Raw genomic sequence first — 27,013 nt, 5'->3', positions numbered from 1 at the left:
AGAAGGAAATCTGCTCTGTCCAAGGTGTCGCTTTGCGGCTGTTCCTGGAGGACCTGATCCTACAGTGATGAGTGTTAGGCAAACGTGATAACCACCACACTACAGAAACCATGACAGAGCTGTGCTTCGGCTCTTGCCTATGGTCTGCTGATGAGAAGAGCACATACTTAAACTTTTGTTCAGCAGAGTTGAATTGCCTAGCGTGGTATAGAGGTGAGCATAGCTGCCTTCCAAGTAGTTGACCTGCGTTTGATTCCTGGCCAATGCACGGATTGTAACTCGGAGCTTCTGGAGCTACTTTATGGTAGTTGGCACAAAAGGAAGGAATCACCTACCTGAAAGTAAATGGGTCAACAGAATGAGCCATAGGCTTCTCTGCAGGCCTCCCACAACTCTTTCTGCTTCCCACTTGAATTCTTAGTGCTTCTTTGCTGTTTGTAAACACACCATTATCCAACAGGGCACGTTTGACCCGTGAACAGGGGCGAAAATGTTAGAAAATGCCGTCTCTCCGTGTCTGTCTTTTGTTAGCGACAAGCTAGCATGCAAACTGTGATGAGAGGTGTACATTTTCCACAATCAGCCATCTATATAGTCAATGTTTTATATTTAATAAGCAAATATGTCTATATGCTGATTGGTCTTAAGCAGCGTTGTCCAATCTTCAGCTTTTCGTTCCAATCTAGCAGGAGGCACACCTGATTCCAATTGTTGGATCCGCTGATCTTGGCTTTCAATAGACTAAAGTGTGGCTTCTGCTTGGTTAGAATGACAACCTGCAACCACTCTGGCCCATTCTGGAGAAGACTGGACAACCCTTATCTAAAGCAAATAAAGACCGAGGTCAGTGCCACTTTGTGAGTTCTGAATCCGTCATGCCGACTCGACGTCACTCGGTGAACAGGGAAGGAACTGGTAGATGAGAAGACTTCCCACTGTTGACGAATGGCGATTTCAAGTTGAGGGTGCGTTTGCTTTGCGTTTTCCCGCTTGGAGGTGGGGAATTACAAGTCGCAACCTCTTCTCAAGCGCATCATTACTCTTGTCTTCTTGATGAAGGAAAGAGCCAGGCTTCCACATTCAGTGGAAAAGCAGAGACTGCCCGTGATTTTGCAAGCAGCTGTTATCTGCCTTGCTACAAAAGCTCAATGGAAGGGAAACCGCTCCCAGCCTGTTTCGGGCGTAGACCTCTTGCTGATAGGTGAACTTGGCGACCAGTACTTTATGGAAAATTTTCCAGTCACGCACAGAGTCTTATTGAGCAACGAAAGAGCCAGGCTTCCATTTTCTGTGGAAAACCAGAGACTCCCTTTCATTTTGTAAGCAAATGTTAACTGCTTTGCTGCGAAAGCACAAAAGAAGGAAATCTGCTCTGTCCAAGGTGTCACTTTGCGGCTGTTCCTGGAGGACCTGATCCTACAGTGATGAGTGTTAGGCAAACGTGATAACCACCACACTACAGAAACCATGACAGAGCTGCGCTTCGGCTCTTGCCTATGGTCTGCTGATGAGAAGAGCACATACTTAAACTTTTGTTCAGCAGAGTTGAATTGCCTAGCATGGCATTGGTGGTATAGAGGTGAGCATAGCTGCCTTCCAAGTAGTTGACCTGCCTTTGATTCCTGGCCAATGCACGGATTGTAACTCGGAGCTTCTGGGTCTACTTTATGGTAGTTGGCACAAAAGGAAGGAATCACCTACCTGAAAGTAAATGGGTCAACAGAATGTGCCATAGGCTTCTCTGCAGGCCTCCCACAACTCTTTCTGCTTCCCACTTGAATTCTTAGTGCTTCTTTGCTGTTTGTAAACACAGCATTATCCAACAGGGCACGTTTGACCCGTGAACAGGGGCGAAAATGTTAGAAAATGCCGTCTCTCCGTGTCTGTCTTTTGTTAGCGACAAGCTAGCATGCAAACTGTGATGAGAGGTGTACATTTCCCACAATCAGCCATCTATATAGTCAATGTTTTATATTTAATAAGCAAATATGTCTATATGCTGATTGGTCTTAAGCAGCGTTGTCCAATCTTCAGCTTTTCGTTCCAATCTAGCAGGAGGCACACCTGATTCCAATTGTTGGATCCGCTGATCTTGGCTTTCAATAGACTAAAGTGTGGCTTCTGCTTGGTTAGAATGACAACCTGCAACCACACTGGCCCATTCTGGAGAAGACTGGACAACCCTGATCTAAAGCAAATAAAGACCGAGGTCAGTGCCACTTTGTGAGTTCTGAATCCGTCATGCCGACTCGACGTCACTCGGTGAACAGGGAAGGAACTGGTAGATGAGAAGACTTCCCACTGTTGACGAATGGCGATTTCAAGTTGAGGGTGCGTTTGCTTTGCGTTTTCCCGCTTGGAGGTGGGGAATTACAAGTCACAACCTCTTGTCAAGCGCATCATTACTCTTGTCTTCTTGATGAAGGAAAGAGCCAGGCTTCCACATTCAGTGGAAAAGCAGAGACTGCCCGTGATTTTGCAAGCAGCTGTTATCTGCCTTGCTACAAAAGCTCAATGGAAGGGAAACCGCTCCCAGCCTTTTTCGGGCGTAGACCTCTTGCTGATAGGTGAACTTGGCGACCAGTACTTTATGGAAAATTTTCCAGTCACGCACAGAGTCTTATTGAGCAACGAAACAGCCAGGCTTCCACTTTCTGTGGAAAACCAGAGACTCCCTTTCATTTTGTAAGCAAATGTTAACTGCTTTGCTACGAAAGCACAAAAGAAGGAAATCTGCTCTGTCCAAGGTGTCGCTTTGCGGCTGTTCCTGGAGGACCTGATCCTACAGTGATGAGTGTTAGGCAAACGTGATAACCACCACACTACAGAAACCATGACAGAGCTGCGCTTCGGCTCTTGCCTATGGTCTGCTGATGAGAAGAGCACATACTTAAACTTTTGTTCAGCAGAGTTGAATTGCCTAGCATGGCATTGGTGGTATAGAGGTGAGCATAGCTGCCTTCCAAGTAGTTGACCTGCCTTTGATTCCTGGCCAATGCACGGATTGTAACTCGGAGCTTCTGGGGCTACTTTATGGTAGTTGGCACAAAAGGAAGGAATCACCTACCTGAAAGTAAATGGGTCAACAGAATGTGCCATAGGCTTCTCTGCAGGCCTCCCACAACTCTTTCTGCTTCCCACTTGAATTCTTAGTGCTTCTTTGCTGTTTGTAAACACAGCATTATCCAACAGGGCACGTTTGACCCGTGAACAGGGGCGAAAATGTTAGAAAATGCCGTCTCTCCGTGTCTGTCTTTTGTTAGCGACAAGCTAGCATGCAAACTGTGATGAGAGGTGTACATTTCCCACAATCAGCCATCTATATAGTCAATGTTTTATATTTAATAAGCAAATATGTCTATATGCTGATTGGTCTTAAGCAGCGTTGTCCAATCTTCAGCTTTTCGTTCCAATCTAGCAGGAGGCACACCTGATTCCAATTGTTGGATCCGCTGATCTTGGCTTTCAATAGACTAAAGTGTGGCTTCTGCTTGGTTAGAATGACAACCTGCAACCACTCTGGCCCATTCTGGAGAAGACTGGACAACCCTGATCTAAAGCAAATAAAGACCGAGGTCAGTGCCACTTTGTGAGTTCTGAATCCGTCATGCCGACTCGACGTCACTCGGTGAACAGGGAAGGAACTGGTAGATGAGAAGACTTCCCACTGTTGACGAATGGCGATTTCAAGTTGAGGGTGCGTTTGCTTTGCGTTTTCCCGCTTGGAGTTGGGGAATTACAAGTCGCGACCTCTTCTCAAGCGCATCATTACTCTTGTCTTCTTGATGAAGGAAAGAGCCAGGCTTCCACATTCAGTGGAAAAGCAGAGACTGCCCGTGATTTTGCAAGCAGCTGTTATCTGCCTTGCTACAAAAGCTCAATGGAAGGGAAACCGCTCCCAGCCTTTTTCGGGCGTAGACCTCTTGCTGATAGGTGAACTTGGCGACCAGTACTTTATGGAAAATTTTCCAGTCACGCACAGAGTCTTATTGAGCAACGAAAGAGCCAGGCTTCCACTTTCTGTGGAAAACCAGAGACTCCCTTTCATTTTGTAAGCAAATGTTAACTGCTTTGATACATATGCCCAAAAGAAGGAAATCTGCTCTGTCCAAGGTGTCGCTTTCCGGCTGTTCCTGGAGGAGCTGATTCTACAGTGATGACAACCGGTCAGTTATTAAAGCAAAGTTCAAAATTGCTAGCTTGTTTCTGCCCGGTCTCGAACCAGGGACCTTTTGCGTGTTAGGCAAACGTGATAACCACTACACTACAGAAACCATGACAAAGGTGTGAGTCGGCGCTTCCCTACAGTCTGCTGATGAGAAGAGCACATACTTAAACTTTTGTTCAGCAGAGTTGAATTGCCTAGCATGGCATTGGTGGTATAGAGGTGAGCATAGCTGCCTTCCAAGTAGTTGACCTGCCTTTGATTCCTGGCCAATGCACGGATTGTAACTCGGAGCTTCTGGAGCTACTTTATGGTAGTTGGCACAAAAGGAAGGAATCACCTATCTGAAAGTAAATGGGTCAACAGAATGAGCCATAGGCTTCTCTGCAGGCCTCCCACAACTCTTTCTGCTTCCCACTTGAATTCTTAGTGCTTCTTTGCTGTTTGTAAACACACCATTATCCAACAGGGCACGTTTGACCCGTGAACAGGGGCGAAAATGTTAGAAAATGCCGTCTCTCCGTGTCTGTCTTTTGCTAGCGACAAGCTAGCATGCAAACTGTGATGAGAGGTGTACATTTTCCACAATCAGCCATCTATATAGTCAATGTTTTATATTTAATAAGCAAATATGTCTATATGCTGATTGGTCTTAAGCAGCGTTGTCCAATCTTCAGCTTTTCGTTCCAATCTAGCAGGAGGCACACCTGATTCCAATTGTTGGATCCGCTGATCTTGGCTTTCAATAGACTAAAGTGTGGCTTCTGCTTGGTTAGAATGACAACCTGCAACCACTCTGGCCCATTCTGGAGAAGACTGGACAACCCTTATCTAAAGCAAATAAAGACCGAGGTCAGTGCCACTTTGTGAGTTCTGAATCCGTCATGCCGACTCGACGTCACTCGGTGAACAGGGAAGGAACTGGTAGATGAGAAGACTTCCCACTGTTGACGAATGGCGATTTCAAGTTGAGGGTGCGTTTGCATTGCGTTTTCCGGCTTGGAGGTGGGGAATTACAAGTCGCTACCTCGTGTCAAGCGCATCAGTACTCTTCTCTTCTTGATGAAGGAAAGAGCCAGGCTTCCACATTCAGTGGAAAAGCAGAGATTGCCCGTGATTTTGCAAGCAGCTGTTATCTGCCTTGCTACAAAAGCTCAATGGAAGGGAAACCGCTCCCAGCCTTTTTCGGGCGTAGACCTCTTGCTGATAGGTGAACTTGGCGACCAGTACTTTATGGAAAATTTTCCAGTCACGCACAGAGTCTTATTGAGCAACGAAAGAGCCAGGCTTCCACTTTCTGTGGAAAACCAGAGACTCCCTTTCATTTTGTAAGCAAATGTTAACTGCTTTGCTACGAAAGCACAAAAGAAGGAAATCTGCTCTGTCCAAGGTGTCGCTTTGCGGCTGTTCCTGGAGGAGCTGATCCTACAGTGATGACAACCGGTCAGTTATTAAAGCAAAGTTCAAAAGTGCTAGCTTGTTTCTGCCCGGTCTCGAACAAGGGACCTTTTGCGTGTTAGGCAAACGTGATAACCACTACACTACAGAAACCATGACATAGGTGTGAGTCGGCGCTTCCCTACAGTCTGCTGATGAGAAGAGCACATACTTAAACTTTTGTTCAGCAGGGTTGAACTGCCTCGTGTGGCATTGGTGGTATAGAGGTGAGCATAGCTGCTTTCCAAGCAGTTGACCCGGGTTCGATTCCTGGCCAATACATGGATTTTAACTCGGAGCCTCTGGAGCTGCTTTATGGTAGTTGGCACAAAAAGAAGGAATCACCTACCTAAAAATTAATGGGTCAAGAGAATGTGCCATAGGCTTCTCTGCAGGCCTCCCACAACTCTTTCTGCTTCCCACTTGAATTCTTAGTGCTTCTTTGCTGTTTGTAAGCACACCATTATCCAACAGGGCACGTTTGACCCGTGAACAGGGACGAAAATGTTAGAAAATGCCTTCTCTCCGTGTCTGTCTTTTGTTAGCGACAAGCTAGCATGCAAACTGTGATGAGAGGTGTACATTTTTCACAATCAGCCATCTATATAGACAAGCAAATATGTCTATATGCTGATTGGTCTTAAGCAGCGTTGTCCAATCTTCAGCTTTTCGTTCCAATCTAGCAGGAGCCACACCTGATTCCAATTGTTGGATCCGCTGATCTTGGCTTTCAATAGACTAAAGTGTGGCTTCTGCTTGGTTAGAATGACAACCTGCAACCACACTGGCCCATTCTGGAGAAGACTGGACAACCCTGATCTAAAGCAAATAAAGACAGAGGTCAGTGCCACTTTGTGAGTTCTGAATCCGTCATGCCGACTCGACGTCACTCGGTGAACAGGGAAGGAACTGGTAGATGAGAAGACTTCCCACTGTTGACGAATGGCGATTTCAAGTTGAGGGTGCGTTTGCTTTGCGTTTTCCCACTTGGAGGTGGGGAATTACAAGTCGCAACCTCTTCTCAAGCGCATCATTACTCTTGTCTTCTTGATGAAGGAAAGAGCCAGGCTTCCACATTCAGTGGAAAAGCAGAGACTGCCCGTGATTTTGCAAGCAGCTGTTATCTGCCTTGCTACAAAAGCTCAATGGAAGGGAAACCGCTCCCAGCCTTTTTCGGGCGTAGACCTCTTGCTGATAGGTGAACTTGGCGACCAGTACTTTATGGAAAATTTTCCAGTCACGCACAGAGTCTTATTGAGCAACGAAAGAGCCAGGCTTCCACTTTCTGTGGAAAACCAGAGACTCCCTTTCATTTTGTAAGCAAATGTTAACTGCTTTGCTACGAAAGTACAAAAGAAGGAAATCTGCTCTGTCCAAGGTGTCGCTTTGCGGCTGTTCCTGGAGGACCTGATCCTACAGTGATGAGTGTTAGGCAAACGTGATAACCACCACACTACAGAAACCATGACAGAGCTGCGCTTCGGCTCTTGCCTATGGTCTGCTGATGAGAAGAGCACATACTTAAACTTTTGTTCAGCAGAGTTGAATTTCCTAGCATGGCATTGCTGGTATAGAGGTGAGCATAGCTGCCTTCCAAGTAGTTGACCTGCCTTTGATTCCTGGCCAATGCACGGATTGTAACTCGGAGCTTCTGGAGCTACTTTATGGTAGTTGGCACAAAAGGAAGGAATCACCTACCTGAAAGTAAATGGGTCAACAGAATGTGCCATAGGCTTCTCTGCAGGCCTCCCACAACTCTTTCTGCTTCCCACTTGAATTCTTAGTGCTTCTTTGCTGTTTGTAAACACACCATTATCCAACAGGGCACGTTTGACCCGTGAACAGGGGCGAAAATGTTAGAAAATGCCGTCTCTCCGTGTCTGTCTTTTGTTAGCGACAAGCTAGCATGCAAACTGTGATGAGAGGTGTACATTTTCCACAATCAGCCATCTATATAGTCAATGTTTTATATTTAATAAGCAAATATGTCTATATGCTGATTGGTCTTAAGCAGCGTTGTCCAATCTTCAGCTTTTCGTTCCAATCTAGCAGGAGGCACACCTGATTCCAATTGTTGGATCCGCTGATCTTGGCTTTCAATAGACTAAAGTGTGGCTTCTGCTTGGTTAGAATGACAACCTGCAACCACTCTGGCCCATTCTGGAGAAGACTGGACAACCCTTATCTAAAGCAAATAAAGACCGAGGTCAGTGCCACTTTGTGAGTTCTGAATCCGTCATGCCGACTCGACGTCACTCGGTGAACAGGGAAGGAACTGGTAGATGAGAAGACTTCCCACTGTTGACGAATGGCGATTTCAAGTTGAGGGTGCGTTTGCTTTGCGTTTTCCCGCTTGGAGGTGGGGAATTACAAGTCGCAACCTCTTCTCAAGCGCATCATTACTCTTGTCTTCTTGATGAAGGAAAGAGCCAGGCTTCCACATTCAGTGGAAAAGCAGAGACTGCCCGTGATTTTGCAAGCAGCTGTTATCTGCCTTGCTACAAAAGCTCAATGGAAGGGAAACCGCTCCCAGCCTGTTTCGGGCGTAGACCTCTTGCTGATAGGTGAACTTGGCGACCAGTACTTTATGGAAAATTTTCCAGTCACGCACAGAGTCTTATTGAGCAACGAAAGAGCCAGGCTTCCATTTTCTGTGGAAAACCAGAGACTCCCTTTCATTTTGTAAGCAAATGTTAACTGCTTTGCTGCGAAAGCACAAAAGAAGGAAATCTGCTCTGTCCAAGGTGTCACTTTGCGGCTGTTCCTGGAGGACCTGATCCTACAGTGATGAGTGTTAGGCAAACGTGATAACCACCACACTACAGAAACCATGACAGAGCTGCGCTTCGGCTCTTGCCTATGGTCTGCTGATGAGAAGAGCACATACTTAAACTTTTGTTCAGCAGAGTTGAATTGCCTAGCATGGCATTGGTGGTATAGAGGTGAGCATAGCTGCCTTCCAAGTAGTTGACCTGCCTTTGATTCCTGGCCAATGCACGGATTGTAACTCGGAGCTTCTGGGTCTACTTTATGGTAGTTGGCACAAAAGGAAGGAATCACCTACCTGAAAGTAAATGGGTCAACAGAATGTGCCATAGGCTTCTCTGCAGGCCTCCCACAACTCTTTCTGCTTCCCACTTGAATTCTTAGTGCTTCTTTGCTGTTTGTAAACACAGCATTATCCAACAGGGCACGTTTGACCCGTGAACAGGGGCGAAAATGTTAGAAAATGCCGTCTCTCCGTGTCTGTCTTTTGTTAGCGACAAGCTAGCATGCAAACTGTGATGAGAGGTGTACATTTCCCACAATCAGCCATCTATATAGTCAATGTTTTATATTTAATAAGCAAATATGTCTATATGCTGATTGGTCTTAAGCAGCGTTGTCCAATCTTCAGCTTTTCGTTCCAATCTAGCAGGAGGCACACCTGATTCCAATTGTTGGATCCGCTGATCTTGGCTTTCAATAGACTAAAGTGTGGCTTCTGCTTGGTTAGAATGACAACCTGCAACCACACTGGCCCATTCTGGAGAAGACTGGACAACCCTGATCTAAAGCAAATAAAGACCGAGGTCAGTGCCACTTTGTGAGTTCTGAATCCGTCATGCCGACTCGACGTCACTCGGTGAACAGGGAAGGAACTGGTAGATGAGAAGACTTCCCACTGTTGACGAATGGCGATTTCAAGTTGAGGGTGCGTTTGCTTTGCGTTTTCCCGCTTGGAGGTGGGGAATTACAAGTCACAACCTCTTGTCAAGCGCATCATTACTCTTGTCTTCTTGATGAAGGAAAGAGCCAGGCTTCCACATTCAGTGGAAAAGCAGAGACTGCCCGTGATTTTGCAAGCAGCTGTTATCTGCCTTGCTACAAAAGCTCAATGGAAGGGAAACCGCTCCCAGCCTTTTTCGGGCGTAGACCTCTTGCTGATAGGTGAACTTGGCGACCAGTACTTTATGGAAAATTTTCCAGTCACGCACAGAGTCTTATTGAGCAACGAAAGAGCCAGGCTTCCACTTTCTGTGGAAAACCAGAGACTCCCTTTCATTTTGTAAGCAAATGTTAACTGCTTTGATACATATGCACAAAAGAAGGAAATCTGCTCTGTCCAAGGTGTCGCTTTCCAGCTGTTCCTGGAGGAGCTGATTCTACAGTGATGACAACCGGTCAGTTATTAAAGCAAAGTTCAAAACTGCTAGCTTGTTTCTGGCTTGTTTCTGGCCGGTCTTGAACCAGGGACCTTTTGCGTGTTAGGCAAACATGATAACCACTACAAAACAGAAACCATGACAAAGGTGTGAGTCGGCGCTTCCCTACAGTCTGCTGATGAGAAGAGCACATACTTAAACTTTTGTTCAGCAGGGTTGAACTGCCTAGTGTGGCATTGGTGGTATAGAGGTGAGCATAGCTGCTTTCCAAGCAGTTGACCCGGGTTCGATTCCTGGCCAATGCATGGATTTTAACTCGGAGCCTCTGGAGCTGCTTTATGGTAGTTGGCACAAAAAGAAGGAATCACCTACCTAAAAATTAATGGGTCAAGAGAATGTGCCATAGGCTTCTCTGCAGGCCTCCCACAACTCTTTCTGCTTCCCACTTGAATTCTTAGTGCTTCTTTGCTGTTTGTAAGCACACCATTATCCAACAGGGCACGTTTGACCCGTGAACAGGGGCGAAAATGTTAGAAAATGCCGTCTCTCCGTGTCTGTCTTTTGTTAGCGACAAGCTAGCATGCAAACTGTGATGAGAGGTGTACATTTTCCACAATCAGACATCTATATAGTCAATGTTTTATATTTGATGAGCAAATATGTCTATATGCTGATTGGTCTTAAGCAGCGTTGTCCAATCTTCAGCTTTTCGTTCCAATCTAGCAGGAGGCACACCTGATTCCAATTGTTGGATCCGCTGATCTTGGCTTTCAATAGACTAAAGTGTGGCTTCTGCTTGGTTAGAATGACAACCTGCAACCACACTGGCCCATTCTGGAGAAGACTGGACAACCCTGATCTAAAGCAAATAAAGACAGAGGTCAGTGCCACTTTGTGAGTTCTGAATCCGTCATGCCGACTCGACGTCACTCGGTGAACAGGGAAGGAACTGGTAGATGAGAAGACTTCCCACTGTTGACGAATGGCGATTTCAAGTTGAGGGTGCGTTTTGCTTTGCGTTTTCCCGCTTGGAGGTGGGGAATTACAAGTCGCAACCTCTTCTCAAGCGCATCATTACTCTTGTCTTCTTGATGAAGGAAAGAGCCAGGCTTCCACATTCAGTGGAAAAGCAGAGACTGCCCGTGATTTTGCAAGCAGCTGTTATCTGCCTTGCTACAAAAGCTCAATGGAAGGGAAACCGCTCCCAGCCTTTTTCGGGCGTAGACCTCTTGCTGATAGGTGAACTTGGCGACCAGTACTTTATGGAAAATTTTCCAGTCACGCACAGAGTCTTATTGAGCAACGAAAGAGCCAGGCTTCCACTTTCTGTGGAAAACCAGAGACTCCCTTTCATTTTGTAAGCAAATGTTAACTGCTTTGATACATATGCACAAAAGAAGGAAATCTGCTCTGTCCAAGGTGTCGCTTTCCAGCTGTTCCTGGAGGAGCTGATTCTACAGTGATGACAACCGGTCAGTTATTAAAGCAAAGTTCAAAACTGCTAGCTTGTTTCTGGCTTGTTTCTGGCCGGTCTTGAACCAGGGACCTTTTGCGTGTTAGGCAAACATGATAACCACTACAAAACAGAAACCATGATGAGTCGGCGCTTCCCTACAGTCTGCTGATGAGAAGAGCACATACTTAAACTTTTGTTCAGCAGGGTTGAACTGCCTAGTGTGGCATTGGTGGTATAGAGGTGAGCATAGCTGCTTTCCCAGCAGTTGACCCGGGTTCGATTCCTGGCCAATGCATGGATTTTAACTCGGAGCCTCTGGAGCTGCTTTATGGTAGTTGGCACAAAAAGAAGGAATCACCTACCTAAAAATTAATGGGTCAAGAGAATGTGCCATAGGCTTCTCTGCAGGCCTCCCACAACTCTTTCTGCTTCCCACTTGAATTCTTAGTGCTTCTTTGCTGTTTGTAAGCACACCATTATCCAACAGGGCACGTTTGACCCGTGAACAGGGGCGAAAATGTTAGAAAATGCCGTCTCTCCGTGTCTGTCTTTTGTTAGCGACAAGCTAGCATGCAAACTGTGATGAGAGGTGTACATTTTCCACAATCAGACATCTATATAGTCAATGTTTTATATTTGATGAGCAAATATGTCTATATGCTGATTGGTCTTAAGCAGCGTTGTCCAATCTTCAGCTTTTCGTTCCAATCTAGCAGGAGGCACACCTGATTCCAATTGTTGGATCCGCTGATCTTGGCTTTCAATAGACTAAAGTGTGGCTTCTGCTTGGTTAGAATGACAACCTGCAACCACTCTGGCCCATTCTGGAGAAGACTGGACAACCCTTATCTAAAGCAAATAAAGACCGAGGTCAGTGCCACTTTGTGAGTTCTGAATCCGTCATGCCGACTCGACGTCACTCGGTGAACAGGGAAGGAACTGGTAGATGAGAAGACTTCCCACTGTTGACGAATGGCGATTTCAAGTTGAGGGTGCGTTTGCATTGCGTTTTCCGGCTTGGAGGTGGGGAATTACAAGTCGCTACCTCGTGTCAAGCGCATCAGTACTCTTGTCTTCTTGATGAAGGAAAGAGCCAGGCTTCCACATTCAGTGGAAAAGCAGAGATTGCCCGTGATTTTGCAAGCAGCTGTTATCTGCCTTGCTACAAAAGCTCAATGGAAGGGAAACCGCTCCCAGCCTTTTTCGGGCGTAGACCTCTTGCTGATAGGTGAACTTGGCGTCCAGTACTTTATGGAAAATTTTCCAGTCACGCACAGAGTCTTATTGAGCAACGAAAGAGCCAGGCTTCCACTTTCTGTGGAAAACCAGAGACTCCCTTTCATTTTGTAAGCAAATGTTAACTGCTTTGCTACGAAAGCACAAAAGAAGGAAATCTGCTCTGTCCAAGGTGTCGCTTTGCGGCTGTTCCTGGAGGACCTGATCCTACAGTGATGAGTGTTAGGCAAACGTGATAACCACCACACTACAGAAACCATGACAGAGCTGCGCTTCGGCTCTTGCCTATGGTCTGCTGATGAGAAGAGCACATACTTAAACTTTTGTTCAGCAGAGTTGAATTGCCTAGCGTGGTATAGAGGTGAGCATAGCTGCCTTCCAAGTAGTTGACCTGCGTTTGATTCCTGGCCAATGCACGGATTGTAACTCGGAGCTTCTGGAGCTACTTTATGGTAGTTGGCACAAAAGGAAGGAATCACCTACCTGAAAGTAAATGGGTCAACAGAATGTGCCATAGGCTTCTCTGCAGGCCTCCCACAACTCTTTCTGCTTCCCACTTGAATTCTTAGTGCTTCTTTGCTGTTTGTAAACACAGCATTATCCAACAGGGCACGTTTGACCCGTGAACAGGGGCGAAAATGTTAGAAAATGCCGTCTCTCCGTGTCTGTCTTTTGTTAGCGACAAGCTAGCATGCAAACTGTGATGAGAGGTGTACATTTTCCACAATCAGCCATCTATATAGTCAATGTTTTATATTTAATAAGCAAATATGTCTATATGCTGATTGGTCTTAAGCAGCGTTGTCCAATCTTCAGCTTTTCGTTCCAATCTAGCAGGAGGCACACCTGATTCCAATTGTTGGATCCGCTGATCTTGGCTTTCAATAGACTAAAGTGTGGCTTCTGCTTGGTTAGAATGACAACCTGCAACCACTCTGGCCCATTCTGGAGAAGACTGGACAACCCTTATCTAAAGCAAATAAAGACCGAGGTCAGTGCCACTTTGTGAGTTCTGAATCCGTCATGCCGACTCGACGTCACTCGGTGAACAGGGAAGGAACTGGTAGATGAGAAGACTTCCCACTGTTGACGAATGGCGATTTCAAGTTGAGGGTGCGTTTTCCGGCTTGGAGGTGGGGAATTACAAGTCGCTACCTCGTGTCAAGCGCATCAGTACTCTTCTCTTCTTGATGAAGGAAAGAGCCAGGCTTCCACATTCAGTGGAAAAGCAGAGATTGCCCGTGATTTTGCAAGCAGCTGTTATCTGCCTTGCTACAAAAGCTCAATGGAAGGGAAACCGCTCCCAGCCTTTTTCGGGCGTAGACCTCTTGCTGATAGGTGAACTTGGCGACCAGTACTTTATGGAAAATTTTCCAGTCACGCACAGAGTCTTATTGAGCAACGAAAGAGCCAGGCTTCCACTTTCTGTAGAAAACCAGAGACTCCCTTTCATTTTGTAAGCAAATGTTAACTGCTTTGCTACAAAAGCACAAAAGAAGGAAATCTGCTGTTGTGCATAAAAAATGTCATAAAATAAACATAAGGGAGAAGAAGGAAAAACGGGCACCTAGACACATAGAAGCGGGATTAGGCGGACATTGACAGATTGGAATTACGAGCAATTTAAGAGCAGTAATAGTCAAAAAAAAGTCAAAAAGAAGTGTACGAGCTGAGGAGTGCTAAAAACACACACACACACACTCGTGCAGTCAAGGGCGGGCAAGTAGACACAACATACATAAACACACACTCTCTCTTCCTCATACACACACATGAATAACTTTAATAATATCTTATAGTAATAGAGAAACTCTATAAAAAAACAGAATAGTAGGATATGCAGGACAGTAGAACTGTAATGATATTAAGAAGTTGGAAGTACAGTAAACCGCTTTTCAAGTAGTATAAATATATATAAAATAAGAAATATAGTGCAAATATGAAAATAAATTATAAACGAGAAATACAGGAAAAAAAGGAAAATATAACTTACTCATGATTCAGATGGTGAAGATTCTCGTCTCGCAAGGAAAGCCTTAATTTTTAGAGAACCATGAAGAAAGCCAGTAATAAGGGTGGCTGCCCCCCCCCCTCGAGATAACGATAAGACCAAGGTCCCTCCCGGTTGTTTAGTCGTCTTGCTTACGTCATTTTTTTAACCTAGGGAAATGAGAATCTTGGTTTTTGAAAACCTAGGGAATTGGGAATCCTGGTTTTTGAAAACCTAGGTAAATAGAAACACTGGGTTTTTGTTTCCTGGGTTGTTGGAAATGCCTGGGTTCTGATTTTATGTGTAAAGTAAAACCCCTGGTTTCAATTCTATGGGTAAGTGAAATAGGCCTTTTCTGGAAACCTATGGGTTATCTAGTGTGTAAATACAGTATAAATACTGGAGCTTAAGCTCAGGGTATTGGGGATCACTTTTGAGAATTCTCATCGGTGTGGATCTCGTGTGGTGGAATGGAACAATAAAGCTGGACCCTTGCTTCTTCTCACTCACGGCTGGTGTGTTTTTTCTATCTCCAACTGGGCTCAGAGGTAGATGTGAGTATTGGCTTCTAAGTTGAGTTTTAAATGTTTTTGGGTAATAGGCTAAATTCGAGCCAACACCACTTTTTGGCCCCGTACACGCCTGATTATTGCTGTTAATGCTAAATAACATAAGCTGAAATTTTAAATATTGATGTTAAAACACTGAAATGAGGGCCCCATCCCTATATTTTGTCTAGGATCCGACAAATCACTAAATCTGTCCTTGTGCTAGCCACTACACCACCACATAGGACACAAGTTTTATTTTATACATTTACAAAATATATAATTTATTTTAAAAAATTTGTATGATTTGCATTTTTATGCTATAATATTTGTGATTTTATGTGAAACTATTATAAACAGGTGTCACTCAAGTGAATTAAATGATGTAGATAATGACTGAATCCTACTCTATGGACCCTTAGTCTCTGTATAAGAGGATTTCACTGGAGATGAAGTAATAGATTTAAACTCTATGTAGAGCGCTCTCTCGTGGCTCCACCCACCACACACGTTCGAACCAATCATATTATCCTCCCTGGCGTCCGTGGGCGTGGCTAACCGCGTCTGTCTGTTAAAGGTAGCAGGTTGTACATGGCGAGCGGGTTACTCACTGAGGACTGGTGATTGGTGTAATGGAAGCCGTCTCTGAACCGCATTTAATGACGGAGAATTACAGAATTGGAGAGAAAAACGCAGCACTGAGCAACTTGTAGACTTAACACCCGACTGTAGGTGGCTAGGTGAACGCGTTTGGCCTTATTTATTCGCTAAGCTGCTAGCTTGTTAGCTCTGCGGCTGTTTTGGTATAAAGTACTAACTTGAGTTAACTCGGTGGGAGTTTATTTAGCGCCGGATAAACGGTGAACTAGTTAGTTTAGTAAATCTGACGCTTCTCGGGAACTTGTAGTTTATCCGCCTCGCTGTCTGGGTGACGCAGAGAGCAACTGTTTACCAAGTGACCTTATTTTCAGTGCTTTTTGAACTGTCTCTCAGCCCTAAGTAGTTCCGCGGTATTTGTGTGGAATTGGGATGAGCGTCTAGTTAAAGGGTTGATGTCTCGCTGGCGCAAGTGATTTGTTCTTTAGGAGTGTTTTTCTCTTGAACAGCTCTCTGTGTGGAGACTTGAGGTAGTTCTGTAGTCACAGGTGCACAAATCAGTCACACAGCTCCAGCTCCACCTGCGCCTCTCGCAGGGAAACGGTTTCTGTGCACTGGCTCCGTCCCAAATCACCTTGTATGGAATCTCTATCTCTAGCGCACTAGGTGCGGTAGACACTCCATTCGTTCGTGTGTAGTGTACCTAGATACGCAGTCGTGCAGGATTTGGGCACAGGCCACGCTAATGAAACATCATCCATTTCAAATCAAGTTGCTATTGTTAAACACTTCACTAAAACCTGTATGGAAACGTTACTCTTCAGTTGTTCTATAAGCGCAATTTCAACCAAATACCGTGGAGTGTAAAAGTTTGTACCCCCTTTTGGTTTCTTTTGGACGGAAGGGTGTTAAATGTCCTAAACACTACAAAATTTGACTGCAAGTAGAAGTTAATTTTATTATCAGACTCAGATATCCATGTTAATATTTTCAATACTGATCATTAGTGTTAAATGACTTGATGATTTTGTGGTCAGTAAACCGTTTTTGCGTTGATTTTGATGTATGTTTTGGATCACTGTCCTGCTGGAAGATCCAACCACGGCACATTTTAATCTTTCTGGCAGAGGCAGTCAGGTTTTTATTTAATATCCATGTATCCTAACAATATGTCCAGGTCCTCTGGCAGAAAAAACATTCCCAAAACATTAAAGATCCACCACCATATTTAACCGTGGGGCATGAGGTACTTTTCCGTATGGCTACCTATCTGTGTGCTTCAAAACCACCTCTGGTGTTTATTACCAAAAAGCTCTATTCTGGTTTCATCTGACCATAGAACCCGATCCCATTTGAAGTTTCAGTAGTGTCTGGCCAACTGAAGACACCTGAGTGTGTTTTTGGATGAGAGTAGAGGCTTTTTTCTTGAAACCCTTCCAACAACTTGTGGTGATGTAGGTGACTTCATATTGTAGTTTTGGAGACTTTCTGACCCCAAGACACAACTAACTCCTGCAATTCTCCAGCTGTGATCCTTGGAGATGTTTTGTCCACTCGAACCGTCCTCTTCAGTGTGTTGAGACGATATAGACACGCGTCCAATTCCAGGTTAATTCATAACATTTCCAGTTGACTGGAACTTCTTAATTATTGTCCTGATGGTGGAAATGGGCATTTTCGATGCTTGTGCTATTTTCTTATAGACACTTCCCATTTTGTGAAGCTCAACAACCTTTTGCTGCACATCACAGCTACAGTGGTGCTTGAAAGTTTGTGAACCCTTTAACGTTTTCTATATTTCTACATAAATAACAAGATTTTCAGACAAGTCCTAAAACTACTCAAAGAGAACCCATTTAAACAAACGTGACACATGTTATACTTGGTCATTTATTTATTGCAGAAAATAATCCAATATTACATATCTGGGAGTGTCAAAAGTATGTGAACCTTTTGCCTTCAGTATCTGATCTGACCCCCTTGTGCAGCAATAACTGCAACTAATCATTTCCAGTAACTGTTTATTAGTCCTGCACATGGGCTTGGACATCAGTTTTGGCCATTCAAACCAATACCTTTATTGTTCTTTAACCATTATTTCTTTTGGGCCATTGTCTTATTGCATGCCCCACTTTCTCTTGAGATTCAGTTCAGTTCCTGGGTTCATTCTTGCCCTGCGTTTGGGGAACTCACCACTACACTAATTATAATCTTTCAGATAGCTTGGAGATTTAGTACGTGTAGACCTTCTCAACTCGGGGTTTTCCATCCCAAGGAAAGTTTCTGATGCAGCCACTTCAGAAGTTCCTCCCAGTTTTTGTTTGTGACTTTCCTCAGAGAATGAAGAACCTGAGTCTTTTGTAGAATGCGCTGAATGGCAACATCTGGCCGTGAAGTGTCTTACAACACTGGTGCTACGGATGTTGCATTGTGCCCATCTCTCACCTGATCAATATGTCAGTGCACTACCTGCCCACTTCCCAATGCTACTGTGCACCATACAGGACCAGTCTTTTTCTGAACTGTTCCTGGAATAAAAGTAGGTCCAGAGCTGAAGTTCCTAGTATACACTGGGTCACCCACCACGAGATATCTTTCCTTTGCATGTTGGTCATGGTACCATTTTTCTCAATTATTTGTATCTCAATGTAGACCAGTTTCCTTCCACACAGCCGATTAGCGGCTGATTTGCCAGTGGTCGACTGTGGCGTCGTTCGGTGACTGAACAGCACTCTGCCTAGCTTTTTCAATGGACTCTCCAGCACTCTTTTCATCAGGGTTTTGAATGTTTGAACGGCCCTTTCAGCCAGACCACTGGAAGATGCATGGTAGGGTGCTGTGCTTGTGTTTAATTCCGTTTCTTTCCATAAACTCTTGGAATTCAGCACTGGTAAAAAACAAAAAAAACTGCTATGGTCTGACATCACTACTTCTGGTATCCTGTGTTGGCTAAAGGTTTGTCTTAAGCACTGAATGGTAACTGTGGATGTAGACTTGATTAACAGATAAGCCTCTATCCATTTTGAGAATGCTTCTACCACGATCAAGAACATTCTACCCATCCACGGTGCACCGTAATCAATGTGAATCCTTCTCCATGGCTGCTCTGGTATCTCTCACGCATGCAGTGGCGCGTTTGCCGGAGCGTTTCTGTTTTCCTGACAGACTGCACACGATTTGACCAATGCTTCCACCTCTGCATCCAAGTGTGGCAACCACATATAGCTACGCACCAGGCCTTTCATCCTGGTAATTCCCGGATGGGTTTCGTGTAGATGTCTTAGAAGAGCCGCGGAGGTGGAACCACTCCGCGAGTCCCCCATAAAACTAAGCTTCCCTGTATGCAGAGTTCAATCCTATTTCCTTACATATTAGGGATGTCATGATACCAAAAATCTAGTCGTTGGTAACGATACCACCAAAAGTACACATGCCTCAGTACCATGGTGTGATTTTTTTTTTTTTAAATAACTCAGAGAATTAAAAAAAAAAACTAAAATTAAAAACTCCTGGAGGGCATCCTCCTCTGGCTGATACTGGGAGAGAAGAGAGAGGGAGAGAGAGGGGGGGGGGGGGAGAGAGAGAGAGAGAGAGAGAGAGAGAGATTTTGATTTTTAGTTCAAAACACTGTCTGACCATGACTAATAAGTGCTAAGGTGCACCTCCTGAATGCACACACACCCCTTATACGTCTGAATGCAGGCATTAGTTTAAATTCACTGATACGGTGTCAGGATAAAAAGATTTATTAAAAGCATGAACATGTGAATAATTATTAGTGACATTAGGCTACATTTAGCTGACAGGACACGGGCTGAATGGAGATGCAGTGGTGGTCCATTAGGAGGTAGTTTATAACACTGCAATGCGTTAGCGTTTAACAAATAACTGGATATCTCAAACATTACATGGAGCATAATGTTAGCTGATTTCACGGCTACAATGCCAGCTGTCTCAAACATAATATAGGACCTGTCTTTCGACTGTAATCCTATGGCATTAATTTTGTGACATAAAAATATCTCTACTTCTCCCAAGGACTCGCACTTGCTCCTTCTTTGCCTCAGTCCACTCTTTTCTATCTCCTACTTAGTACCTCATCCAAGTTCTGCAGATGTTCATTAGCCCCTGAGACTAGAATGCAATCCAGATAAACTGTGACGCATGTGATGTCTTGCAGAATCCCTTCTATTGTGTGCTGGAAGATCGCTGGACTTGAAGCAACTCCAAATGGTGGCCTGTTGTAAGTACATAATCCCTTGTGCATGTTGATTGTAACGTACTTATTGGAATTTTTGTACAGTATTATCTTCTGATGCGCATGGGTCATGTCCTGTTTGGAAATTCTTTCCTCCTGCCGACTGAGCAAATAAATCTTCTACCTTGGGAATTGGATACTGCTCCACACTAGAGCTGGATTTACTGCAAATTTATAATCCCTACAAGTTGGGGTAGAACCATCAGTTTTCTGACTGGAACAATGGGAGCTGCCCACTCTGCAAACTGCATTGGTTCAATGATCTTGTCTTCCACCAGCCTCTGGAGTTTCTCTCTCCAGTAGTGGACCCAACTCTTCTTTGAACACTTTGGATTGTCTCTCCAATACGTTAGCCAATTTATGACCTGGTACATTGCTACTGTATTTACAAGCTGAGGCAACAAATGATTTCTAAACCCCCCCCTCCCCCCCCAAATATTGAATGTTGAATGTTTGAATTTTACCAAAATGAAGCTCGTTTAACCGCATGTTTATTCCTTACATAATACATATTAAACGCAAAGCATGTAGGGGTTCTACATGCATATAGTATTTGCACAATCAATAACCTATTTGAGTAATACATTGTCGTATATAAACTTGATTTTGTGTTTGTGTCTGCAGTGTCCAAAGCCCAGGCTGACCCCCCACCCCTTCAACCTTTGCAGCAATGCTGGCAGCACTATTTCCCAAAGACAACCTCTGGATATGACGCTGAGCACGTGCAATCAACTTCTTCTTTGGTCGACCATAGGCGAGGCCTGTTCTGAGTGGAAACCTGTCCTGTTAAACCGCTGTATGGTCTTGGCCACCGTGCTGCAGCTCAGTGTCAGGGTCTTCGTAATCTTCTTAAAGCCTAGGCCATTTTTATGTAGAGCAAGAATTCTTTTTTTTCACATCCTCAGAGAGTTCTTTGCCTTGAGGTGCCATGTCGAACTTCCAGTGACCAGTATGAGGGAGTGTGAGAGTGATGACACCAAATTTTTACACACCTGCTCCCCATTCACACCTGAGACCTTGTAACACTAACAAGTCACATGACACCGGGGAGGGAAAAATGGCTAATTGGGCCCGATTTGGACATTTTTACTTGGGGGGTGTACTCACTTTTGTTGCCAGCGGTTTAGACATTGTGTGTTGAGTTATTTTGAGGGACAGCAAATTTACACTGCTACACAAGCTGTACACTCACTACTTTACACTGTAGCAAAGTGTCATTTCTTCAGTGTTGTCACATGAAAAGATATCATCAAATATTTACAAAAATGTGAGGGGAGTTCTCACTTTATTGTGAAATACTGTACATCTTTTTATTTACTTTAATATTTATTCATAGTGTGTGTGTGTTTGTTTTTATATATATAAAATAGATAGAGCGAGCGAGCAACGGTAGCGTGTCTGACTCCAGATCAGAAGGTTGCGTGTTCAAATCACGTCGGGGTCATTCAATGCACTGGAGTGAGATCTACCATTTGATCTTGAAAATCTCTCTTAATGTCCAGGGAAGGGAAACCAGGCAGGTTATCCCTTTAAAGGGCTCGTGCCTTGTCCTCTGAAAGAGCTCTTGCCCAGATGTCAGACACTAGTCGCAACAGTCACAGCCCACCACCTGTCTCCGAGTTCCAATGCGTCTTGATCACCACGCCGATGAACAAGTATGCCTTGCACCATGATGCGCTGTAGCTTCGAGCTGGGACCTCGTGGCGCAACGGAAGTGCGTCTGACTCCAGATCAGGAGGTTCAAATCACGTCGCGGTCATTCAATGTGCTCTTTTTCACACAGACCCATGATTTTCTGCGCAGTCTAATAAGGATGCTGTTATATGGACTCCAATCTCTATGATGACCACCCATGTCTTTGTCAACTTCATGCTAAAAGGTAACAAAGCTTAGGTAGCAACACTCTCACCTAGTAACCATTAGTAACTTGACAACCTGCTGAATGTTTACCCTTAGTTTGCCCATTTTGCTTGCTGAACAAAACATGCTGGAAAGAGGCACCTTAGATGGTTTCACTGGACCTCTCAGAGGATCTGGAGGTACTACAACACCCAAACAGGGACTGTTTGACTGTGTGAACCCTGGACCCTCAGATTAAAAGTCTGATGCTCTACCGACTGAGCTACTGGGCTCGAGGAGAGAGAGGAGAGCGCACTTTACCTCGAGCTGTAGGTCAGGCCTGTGGACGCTCTCGTTCAACGGTTCTCACAGACATAAATGGTGCTCAGCCCTTGGCTTGGAAAGGGCGCATCCCATCTGGTTCTCATGGCTTTCTACAAAACTATTAACACAGCTCAGCACCACTATTCAAGGATACAAACCAACAGGGTTTAACCACGGCTCTGTCCTTCATACTTCTTTACCCACTGACTGCCTGCAGTCTGAGACATACAAAGAGACAAGGTTCTTGTGAAACCTGTAAAATGGTGACGTTAACCAAGAGAATGTTGAACTTTGGTCCTATCTACTATGTTGGCCAGTTTTCTAAGTTGAGATAACTTAACCCCAGTGCTTTCTGTTTAACGACCTTGTTCGTATTTTTGTTACAACTAGCACACTTTTGACCAGCATGTCGCTTGGAAATCGTTACCAGCATAACTCTTGTTCGTAAGGCTCACTCTGGAGGCTTGTCTTGGTTCAAGGAATGCCTTCGTGTCATGGTATGAGAACAAGTAGAATAGCATCAGCATTTTTAATTAAACTGGCTTTTCTGCACAAGGAGACCAAAATTTCTAACAAACACGTTAATTCCACACCACAGACTGACGTGTAATCTTGGCTCTGTATGCCTCGCAAAAAGCAGGTTCACGCCACCTTTGCCACTGATTGCCCATCGTCTGACACGTATAATGACACAAGGCCTCGTACAAATGGTAAATGTGTGAAGTTACCCAGAAGAAGGCTGAACCATGGTTCTATCGCATAGGCAGTTGAGTCCCTGAGTTGCGCTTCAGGTATAAGTTGTCCACGCTTCACTCTCACCACTGGGGTGAGATCTACCATTTGATCTTGAAAATCTCCCTTAATGTCCAGGGAAGGGAAACCAGGCAGGTTATCCTTTAAAGGGCTCGTGCCTTGTCCTCTGAAAGAGCTCTTGCCCAGATGTCAGACACTAGTCGCACAGTCACACAGCCCCCACCTGTCTCCGAGTTCCAATGCGTCTTGATCGCCACGCCGATGAACAAGTATGCCTTGCACCATGATGCGCTGTAGGCTTCGAGCTGGGACCTCGTGGCGCAACGGAAGTGCGTCTGACTCCAGATCAGGAGGTTCAAATCACGTCGGGGTCATTCAATGTGCTCTTTTTTCACACAGACCCATGATTTTCTGCGCAGTCTAATAAGGATGCTGTTATATGGACTCCAATCTCTATGATGACCACCCATGTCTTTGTCAACTTCATGCTAAAAGGTAACAAAGCTTAGGTAGCAACACTCTCACTTAGTAACCATTAGTAACTTGACAACCTGCTGAATGTTTACCCTTAGTTTGCCCATTTTGCTTGCTGAACAAAACATGCTGGAAAGAGGCACCTTAGATGGTTTCACTGGTCCTCTCAGAAGATTTGGAGGGTACTACAACACCCAAACAGGGACTTGAACCCTGGACCCTCAGATTAAAAGTCTGATGCTCTACCGACTGAGCTATCTGGGCTCGTGGAGAAGAGTGCACTTTACCCTCGAGCTTGTAGGTCAGGCTGTGGACGCTCTAGTTCAACGGTTCTCACAGACATAAATGGTGCTCAGCCCCTGGATCGGAAGGGCCCATCCCATCTGGTTCTCATGGCTTTCTACAAACTATTAACCAACTCAGCACCACTATTCAAGATACAAACAAACAGGGTTCAACCACGGCTCTGTCCTTCATACTTCTTTATCCACTGACTGCCTGCAGTCTGAGACTACAAAGAGACATGGTTCTTGTGAAACCTATAAAATGGTGACGTTAACCAAGAGAATGTTGAACTTTTGGTCCTATCTATTATGTTGGCCAGTTTCTAAGTGGATCAACTTAACCCCATGCTTTCTGTTTACCGACCTTGTTCGTATTTTTTGTTTACAACTAGCACACTTTTGACCAGCATGTCGCTTGGAAATCGTTACCAGCATAACTCTTATTCGTAAGGCTCACTCTGGAGGCTTGTCTTGGTTCAAGGAATGCCTCGTGTCATGGTAATGAGACAAGTAGAATAGCATCAGCATTTTTAATTAAACTTGGCTTTTCTGCACAAGGAGACCAAAATTTCTAACAAACCGTTAATTCCCACCACAAACTGACGTGTAATCTTGGCTCTGTATGCCTCGCAAAAGCAGGTTACGCCACCTTTGCCACTGATTGCCCATCGTCTGATACGTATATGACACAAAGCCTCGTACAAATGGTAAATGTGTGAAGTTACCCAGAAGAAGGCTGAACCATGGTTCTATCGCATAGGCAGTTGAGTCCCTGAGTTGCGCTTCGGTATAAGTTGTCCACGCTTCATCTCACACACTGGGTGAGATCTACCATTTGATTTTTGAAATCTCCCTTAATGTCCAGGAAGGGAAACCTGTCAGGTTATCCCTTATAAAGGGTTCGTGCCTTGCCTCTGAAAGAGCTCTTGCCCAGATGTCAGACACTAGTCGCAACAGTCACAGCCCACCACCTGTCTCCGAGTTCCAATGCGTCTTGGCGCCACAACCGATGAACAAGTATGCGTTGCACCATGTGGCGCTGTAGTTTTTGCGATGGGACCATCGTGGAAAAGAAGGTCAGATCAGAAGGTTGTGTGTTCAAATCTCGTCGGGGTCATTGAATGTGCTCTTTTTCACACAGAACCATGATTGTTCTGCGCAGTCTAATAAGGATGCTGTTATATGGACTCCAATCTCTATGATGACCAACCATGTCTTTGTCACTTCATGCTAAAAGGTAACAAAGCTTAGGTAGCAACACTCTCACCTAGTAACCATTAGTAACTTGACAACCTGCTGAATGTTTCCTTAGTTTGCCCATTTTGCTTGCTGAACAAAACATGCTTGAAAGAGGCACCTTAGATGGTTTCACTGGACCCTCTCAGAAGATTTGGAGGGTACTACAACACCCAAACAGGGACTTGAACCCTGGACCTCAGATTACAAGTCTGATCTATATATATATATAAATGAAATATATATATATATATAGAGATATATATATGGATATATATAATATATATATATATATATATATATTTATTATATATATTTCTTAGAAAAAGTGCAGTACATTTTCATGGTACGGTCAGTACTGTTTATTTTTGTAATAAAGTGAACTTAATTTTTCCACTGAGTGTTATATTTTCATTCAGTAGTAATCGGTTTATTAGTAGGTGCTACCCGACTTATCGGTTATCGGCATCTGTAAGATCCACTGTCGATCAGCCTTTAAAATAGATTAATGTGTATGACATGATCTTCTTTAATTAATAAAGAAATGCGCTTGTTGACAACTTGCTGTGGTATAAGGGAATAAAACACTTCAGAATGTGCAGTTCTACATTAGGGTGATAACGGTCACTCACTCACTTCATTGGATTGTTGACTGTTTTTCCTATAACCGTATGTTTATTCCTTACATAAATTAAACACAAAGCATGTATGGGTTCTACATGCATGTAGTATTTGTACAATCAATAACCTATTAGAGTAATACATTGTGGTATATAAACTGAACTTTGTGTTTGATGTGTCTGCAGTGCCCAAGCCCGTGGTGGTGGCAGTGCATGGCGGTTTGTATAAGCAGGTCTGTGGGACTGTTAAGTACCATCTCTCATACACTCACCACAACTCTGGAAGTTCCATCCATATTGTTTGCTGTCACTTTTCTGCAAAGCTTTAACCATCAGAGAGTTATCTTTTACTGGGGCTTTTAGCTGCAGGAGACTGAATTACTAAGTTTTTTTTTTGTGGATCTGATTTCTTCTTTTCAGGAGGGGATCTAATCACAGCCTGTGATATTCGTCTGTCACACAGGATGCCTGGTTTCAGGTGAAGGTATGAGGAACATTAACTTGCCATACATTGCTTGCTTACATGTTTTCACCAAGATCTGTAAAACAGCTATTTTTGTCCATATGATCATATATAGAGATAGTAAGTGATGAGAAGATAAGAATGGGCTGATTGTTCTGACTCATACAAGCCCCTATGAAAGAGTTGACCACAAGGGGGCACACTCTGAACATTTATTTACATTTGCAGTTTGTTGAAGATTAAATAAACCACAGTGAGCATCAGATGTCTGGTTTTAATACAAAGTTTTATGATGAACTATTTTATGATATTACCATCTTGTCATTTATCAAAGAAGAGCTACAAAACCTGAAATTTGTTCATTTTTAGACAGAAAAATTCTGCAGTGTAGCTCTTCTAGTGGGCTTTCCCCTGGATGTTTTAGTCCAACACAGAGCAGTTTGCATGAAAAGTTGGTAATGTGACCGTCGTAATGTGGACTGGAAGTGCACTGCGGTACCGAACCCGAGACTACCTGTAGAAGGTGGTCCGAGTTCAGTTACAATGGAACTGTGAATGTGAATTGTCCCATGAATGTGAACGTAACTTGTATCCGGGTCTGCACTTGTTCAGGAAGTAGAGTAACCTGTGCTGAAGGCCTGTTGTGGTGATGACGTGTCATGACATGTTTTGGCCCAAATCTGCAGTGACTTTGAAAAGTGGAAGCTCCTCTGAATATTGTTGGAGTTTCTTGATTTTGCGTTAATTTCTGTGATCACAAAAAGATGAAATTCTGGACTGACACATGGAAGATATGGAATGATAACAGAAGAATGTGACTTTGGGTTGTACCGTGTATTTTTTTTCATGTAGCTTTATTATTTAGTATAAATGAAGGCAATTGTGTGTTTCTGTTCTTCATCTCTGCAGTCGTGTGTTCCCCTGATAGTCAATGATTGCTGGAGCTCTGAAATAGCAGGTGGATTGCAGGCCGGAGTCCGCGTCGCTGTCCAAGGAACCAAAATCAACCTCCTCTACTCCTGAGACCACAGTGTGACTGAGAGCCTAGACTACATGGTAAGAACCTGCTTAAGAACATGAAAAGCATTTTTTAGCCTCAAGGTAGACCCATGCACACACAGTATGGCCACAAACACAAAGTAGAGCGGTCGAAAACTGAGATTTCTCCTCTGCGTCTCCAGGCTACTT

The 27,013-nt window shown here is 44.2% G+C and overlaps 1 long non-coding RNA gene and 3 other non-coding genes across 4 annotated transcripts; 2 read left to right on the top strand and 2 right to left on the bottom strand.

Moving 5' to 3' along the window:
• Nucleotides 1–4,201: 4,201 nt before the first annotated feature.
• trnav-aac (transfer RNA valine (anticodon AAC)) lies at nucleotides 4,202–4,274 on the bottom strand. The gene has a single exon. It is a non-coding gene; the product is annotated as a tRNA-Val (tRNA).
• A 1,369-nt stretch (nucleotides 4,275–5,643) lies between these two features.
• trnav-aac (transfer RNA valine (anticodon AAC)) lies at nucleotides 5,644–5,716 on the bottom strand. Its single transcript has one exon. It is a non-coding gene; the product is annotated as a tRNA-Val (tRNA).
• Nucleotides 5,717–9,980: 4,264 nt separating this feature from the next.
• trnag-ucc (transfer RNA glycine (anticodon UCC)) lies at nucleotides 9,981–10,052 on the top strand. The gene has a single exon. It is a non-coding gene; the product is annotated as a tRNA-Gly (tRNA).
• A 5,470-nt stretch (nucleotides 10,053–15,522) lies between these two features.
• LOC128634245 (uncharacterized) lies at nucleotides 15,523–20,576 on the top strand. Its single transcript, XR_008397573.1, has 3 exons — nucleotides 15,523–15,705; nucleotides 19,755–19,817; nucleotides 20,457–20,576. It is a non-coding gene; the product is annotated as an uncharacterized LOC128634245 (long non-coding RNA).
• The last annotated feature ends 6,437 nt before the right edge of the window (nucleotides 20,577–27,013 follow it).

The sequence above is a fragment of the Ictalurus punctatus genome, chromosome 12 (genome assembly GCF_001660625.3).
Source record: "Ictalurus punctatus breed USDA103 chromosome 12, Coco_2.0, whole genome shotgun sequence".
NCBI classification, from domain to species: domain Eukaryota; kingdom Metazoa; phylum Chordata; class Actinopteri; order Siluriformes; family Ictaluridae; genus Ictalurus; species Ictalurus punctatus.
This window is presented reverse-complemented; position numbering and strand designations above follow the sequence as displayed.